This window comes from Octopus bimaculoides, chromosome 11 (genome assembly GCF_001194135.2).
Source record: "Octopus bimaculoides isolate UCB-OBI-ISO-001 chromosome 11, ASM119413v2, whole genome shotgun sequence".
NCBI classification, from domain to species: Eukaryota; Metazoa; Mollusca; class Cephalopoda; order Octopoda; family Octopodidae; genus Octopus; species Octopus bimaculoides.
This window is the reverse complement of record NC_068991.1, coordinates 15002812-15009044: the sequence shown is the minus strand read 5'-3', so window position 1 is coordinate 15009044 and position 6233 is coordinate 15002812. Positions and strand designations below refer to the sequence as shown.

General features: G+C 34.1%; 1 non-coding gene across 1 annotated transcript in view; it reads left to right on the top strand.

Moving 5' to 3' along the window:
• Positions 1-1466: 1466 nt before the first annotated feature.
• The window catches only part of LOC106874224 (uncharacterized), a 5404-nt gene continuing 637 nt past the window's right edge, over positions 1467-6233 (top strand). The window contains exons 1-2 of the transcript XR_008265157.1: positions 1467-1616; positions 2744-2818. This is a non-coding gene — a transcript (uncharacterized LOC106874224). The remainder of the gene's footprint in view (positions 1617-2743; positions 2819-6233) is intronic.

Sequence of the window (6233 nt, the reverse complement as noted above, 5' to 3'; positions counted from 1 at the left end):
CTCTCTCTCTCTCTCTCTCTCTCTCTCTCTCCTGCCCTCGCCTCTCTCTCCTGCCCTGCCAGTTCTATTTGACACCTTTACACTTCTTTCCTTTAATTTCACCCTCTCCTTCCCCCTTTTCCCCTGTCACCTCTTCTTTGCTCTCATTTTCTTCCTGCCTCTCCCCGTCTCTCTACTCCTCTCTTTCTGCCACTCTTGACTCCACTCGATCACTCTTTACTTTTCTCTCTATCACCCTACTCTCTCTATCTCCGACTACTCTTCTCTCTTTTCCTCTCTACTTCTCTCTCTGTGACTCCTTACTTCTTTCTCCGTCACTATTTTCTCTCTCTCTCTAAACTTTCTTCCATAGCTTCAGATAAACTACTAATACCATATTAGTGAAGCTTGGTAAATGAAAACGATATGGAATCCTTGTTTTTATGATACAAATTCACTCTATTTTAAAGCTATCAAAATTAAAACCTTTTATCAAAATTCCATGTTGATTTATATTTGAAACCAGTTAAATGATGACAAAATTATTTAAATAAATTCTTCAGTATTTTCAAAAAATTGATTGAAACAAAGACAGTTTATTTCATTAGACATATGCTAACAAAAAAGTTTAAGTAGAACCTTCTATCAAAAATTTCATGTCAATTTACAATCCAAACTAGTTTAATAGTGACCAAGTTATTTTAATAAATTCTTCATTATGCTCAAAATTAATTAAAATAAAGACAATGTACTTCACTAGAAACATAAGAGAAAAGTTAAAGTGAGTTAATTTAAAAACTTCCATGAAAATTTCATGTTAATTTATATTCGAAACTATTTTAAGATGATTTTACTTTCAAAATTATTTGAAACAAAGGCAGCATATCTTAACAGAAATATGGTAACGAAAGGGTTAAAGTGATTTAAATTAAAATCTTCCATTAAAACTTTGTGTTAATTTATATTCCAAACCAGTTTGATAATGAGAACATTATTCTAATAAATTCTTAATTATTTTCTAAATTAATTGAAACAAAGGCAGCATATTTTAACAGAAGCATGCTAACAAAAGGGATAATGTAATCTAAATTAAAACCTATTCAAATTTTGTGCTAATTTATATTCCTAATCAGTTTAATAATGAGAAAGTTGTTCTAATAAACTCTGCTTTGTTTTCAAAATTTATTAACCCTTCAGCATTCACGTTATTCTGTTGAAAGTAATGCTTATTTATTCACATTGTTTTGAATTATTGATGCATTGAGATTTTGAGATTTTGATAAGGCAACTATCAGTTTTTTGTATGATATTGTAAGGTAGATCTGGACAGGGTGAATATAAAACAGGTAGAATATTTTGGCTGGATATGGCTGTTTTGAATGTTAAGGGTTAATAAATATGCTTACAAAAGGATTAATGTATGAGGTTATTTCAAATATATATGCATACAACTTATTGAGTTTAAAAAAAAAGAAAAGAAAAATTAAATAAGCTAAAATTTATTTTTCAGTGGTGGCTGGAACTGTACATTCTGTGAAGATCCTGAAGTTATTGATGAACCAACCTTAAATGATTACCTTGTAGGTGGCGGAACAAAACGGAAAGTTCCAACAGGGCTGCATGGCAAAGAACTCAAGGTGAGTGTCTGGAGTATTTTAGCCATCTTGGCTGGTAGAATGTCTTATTGTTGTTGTATTTTTTTAGAGTGTGAATGGAGATAAAAATTGGTGCAAATGAATGTGTGTACTTCTTGAGAAAACGAATACTTGATTTAAAAAAGAAGTTTTGTCTCTTTCAGCTGCAAAACTTTTCAATATTGTTCATATTTTGGCTTGGTGCATATAGGTATAGTGAAGGGGAAATAGGTCACATGTTTTGGTGTATGGATTCCTAAAATTTTTTTCTTTGATTAAGGCAGCAAAAGATTTTCTAGTAGTTAGGCTCAGACATACTTGTATTTTATCATTTACCTTTTACTTGTTTCAGTCATTGGACTGCAGCCATGCTGGAGCCTCATTTTGGCGGGTTTAGGCCTACAAATTGTCCCCAGTACTTCTGTTTTTTTTATTTTTAACTTTGGTACTAATTCTGTTGGTCTCTTTTGCTGAACTGCTAAGTTAAAGGGACATAAGCCAACACCAGTTGTCAAGTGGTGACACACACACACACACAGCAGGCTTCGACACAGTTTCTGTCCACCAAATTCTCTTACAAGACATTGTTCAGCTTGGGGCAATAGTATAACACACATGTCCAAAGTATTGTGCAGTAGGACTGAACCCAAAACCAGATGGTTGCAAATCAAGCTTCTTGACCACATAGCAATACCTGTGAAATATTTAAAAATTAAAAAAAAAAAAATATTATTATTAATTTTTTTTCAATTAAAGTTGATGCCCCAGCATGACCACAGTTTTAACCCTTTAGTGTTCACATTATTCTGCCATAATTAATGATTTTTTTGTCCACATTGTTTTGAACTAATCATGCATTATCTTTGTAGCTATGAGATTTTGATGAGGTGGCTGTTAATTTAAAAAATGTTATTGGTGTGAAAGACTAGATCTGGTCAGTTTGAACATAGAATAGGCAGAATACTTTTGGCCGGATATGGCTGGTTTAAATGCTAAAGGGTTAAAAGCTGAAACAAGTTAAAGGAGTTACAGAGTTAGCAGCCAGACTAAACACTGCCACGGGCTTAAAGGCCCCCATTTTAAAAAAAATCTCCTGAATGTCATGTTTTCTGTTCTTTATTGTTTCACAGGTGTGTGAACGAGTTCTTCTCGAGCTGTTCTGCCACAGTGCCAGCACTGCATTCCATGAACCAGTGAGTAAAGCTGTAAGTATTTTCACTCCAGAGAATACTACTCTTGTTCCTTTGACCATTTTCTTTTTGGCTGTTTTCATTCCAGTCTTCTTTAAGCCTAATCTCATTGTATGCTATATATCTAGCTGGATCGACTTCATTCTAACCAAATATTGAATCTAGCTAACCGAATTACCATGTCAGATTCTAGCTCCTTGCTGTCTTTTACTTCTGTCAATGTTTCTGTTTTGGTACTTTTCCTTGTCTTTTTTTTCTCTCTTTTTTATTTTCTACTAGTTTTCCTTGTCTTCCAATCATTTTTTTCATCCCCTTTTTTCTCTCTTTAATCTTTCTTTTGATTGTCAGCGAAGAGAATTTCTTGCAATTTGGTTCATTCTAAATGAGACTCTGAAACTAAGCTTTTCTTTTTTTTTGTCTCTTTATTCTTCTTTGTTTTTTTTCTTTGCCTTTTTTTTCTTTGGTTACTGTTTTCTTTTCATCGCAAGTAATCTATCCATTTATCCACCCTTATGTATCTACTTAAATACATACGTGTGTATGTGTCTGTCTGTGTGTGTGTGTGTATGTATATATATATATATATATACACACAAACACACATACATACACTCACTTATACTCTTTTATATGTGTGTATATATATATATATATATATATATATATATATATATATATTATATATATGTAGATAGATAAATCTATATATACACATACATACCCATATGATGCTCTCACATTTATCCTCAACAACCAAACAGCCACTACCCTCTACCACCTGTATGTATGTATTCATGCATGCATGTATGTCTTTGTACATGCATAGAATGACGCAAAGACGCACACACTTTTCACATATATATCTGTGTGAGCGCATGGATAGACAGATGAATCTGAATATGCACATGCATATATACATGTACACACGTGATGCCCTCACGTTTAGCCACACTAACCACCACCACCTTCACAACTACCCCCTCCCCACTCCAACTGCGCCGTGCCTCTCACTGTTAACTAAACCTGTCTTACAAACAAGTCGCAAGTCTACAAATTGTCTGTCATACATTTCTACACTTGGTTGATTTCAGCTTTCTTGTTTTTGTTTTTTCTTCTTATTTTGCTGTCTAGTTATTCTTCAACTGTAATAATAATAATAATAATAATAATAATAATAATGATATTTATTTATAGACTTATCAAATCTGAGTCTCTGATAGAATATGTTTTAGAGACCTGTAGCATGTATTTGATGATTATTACCACCACCATCACCTCCACTACCACCACTGCAGCTACTGCTACTCACCTTTCCTTCCTTCATCTTATTTTTTTTTTCTACGTTCAAGTGAATGAAACCTTGTTAAATTCTTAGCTGTCGGTGATGTATTTGCAGTTGTTCTTCTAATTCCTTTTTTATAACTTTCTTTTGTGCGTCCTTGTCTCTTTCTGTTTCTGCTAAGCCTGTATTATTCAAAGAAAGAATAAAATGTTACTAAAAATGTGATGGAAGTTGTGGTGGCATGTGTCAAAAAAAAAAGAAAAAAAAGAAAAAAAATTATCAAACTCAAAAACACATTTGTGAGGTTAGCAGGTGTCAGGATTCTTCTGAGAAGGTTAGAAGGCCATGACTAGAGAGTTGCAGAATCAAACCATAAGACATATTTCTTGTTTCTAATTTCTTTGAAAAGGTGGCAGTAGAAGCAGTGGTACTATTGCCATAATGATGATGATGATGATGATTACCACCACTTTTTGATACCTTGCATGGGTGGGATGGAGTTTATTGTGGTAGATTTTCAAAGGCCTGATTGCCCCTTCTTGCTGCCAACCTTGAGTGCTGACTTCAATCAGTGCGATTACCGTTGATGCGTGCAGGCAGACGAATGAATCACCGCCGTAAACTGTTTTAAGCAGTTGATGTAAATATGTGCCGAACCATTGTTGTGTGCTAATCACGGATCTCAGCTGAGATGATTTACTGTCAATGCAACCTAGTTGCTTGATGAAAAGAATACTTGTTGTCATAGGGTTAAAAGAAATTTTTTTTTTATCTCTGGCTAGATGGAATTGATTGATTTTTTGGTGGCGGGAAGGAACAGAACAGAAAAGATATGCATATAGTATTGAGAGAGGGAGAGAGAGAGAGAGAGAGAGAGAGAAAGAAAAGAAACACTCTTTGTTCTGAAATCTGTAAAACATTTATTGTTCAAGGCATAAAACATCCTTGAGAATAACAGTGTTTTCTTGGCATTGTAATAAAAACGTACTTTGTGGTGCCTCCATTTTAGTTTTATGTCCCATCATAGCTTACAACATAATAACTTCCACTCTGCTGCTGCTACTACTACTGCTACTACTATTACCACTACTGGTTTCTCCCTCCACACCCCTTTCCAATCCGCCATATACACCCTTGTCTTGTAAAGTGATTTGTATTCCATGGCTATGATTTCACTGTCTGTTAATGGGATGATGGATTTGTTGTTGTTGTAAAGTCACTAATCAGTTACACACCCAATCAGTTCTGTCATACAGCGGGCTTTTGCTTTTTGTTCTTTTATTAAATACTTTTTTGTTATGTTTTCTTCACTTTGAGCAAACTGATCTTGGGATAGTGACTTGCTGTTTATGGCTGTCTGATTCATTTTTGTTTGTGTGTGTATGTAAATATTTCCTAAAGACTTCTTTTTATTTAGCTTGCCTATATTATTATTATTATTATTATTATTATTATTATTATTATTATTGTTATTATTTTTAAGGCAGTGAGGTGGCAGACTCGTTAGCATGCGAGGCAAAGTGCTCAGCAGCATTTCGTTTGTCTTTACGTTCTGAGTTCAAATGCCGTTGAGGTCAACTTCGCCTTCCATCTTTCTGGGGGTTGACAAAATAAGTACCAGTTGAGCACTGGGTGCTGATGTAACTGACTTACCCTTTCCCATGAAATTGTTGGCCTTGTGTCAAAATTTGAACTCATCATCATCATTATTACTACCTCTTCCTTCGCGAAGGCGGAGGTATTGTTTTCAGTTGTGTTTGTTTGTTTGGCTGTTTGTTTGTCCGTGGACAAGATATCTCAAGAACCGCTGGATGGATTTTGATGAAACCTTCAGGGATGTTTGGCCTCACGACTGGTATGAACTGATTAGATTTTGGAATAGATCTGGTACCGGACAAGAATTATGGATTATTTTTCCATTTGTTTTTTTACTTAATTTTTGAGGGCAGTCGGGTTCATTTTCAGTATTCTTGTTTGTAAGAGCAGTTGAGTTTATTTCAGATATTCTCATTTAAAAAATAATCTCTGCTTAATTGTTAAGAGGATGTTGGTGTTGCTTTGGTGGAGGTTTGCACTCTCTGAGTGCTCTTATTATTATTATTATTATTATTATTATTATTATTTATTATTTACTTACTTCCTCACTGC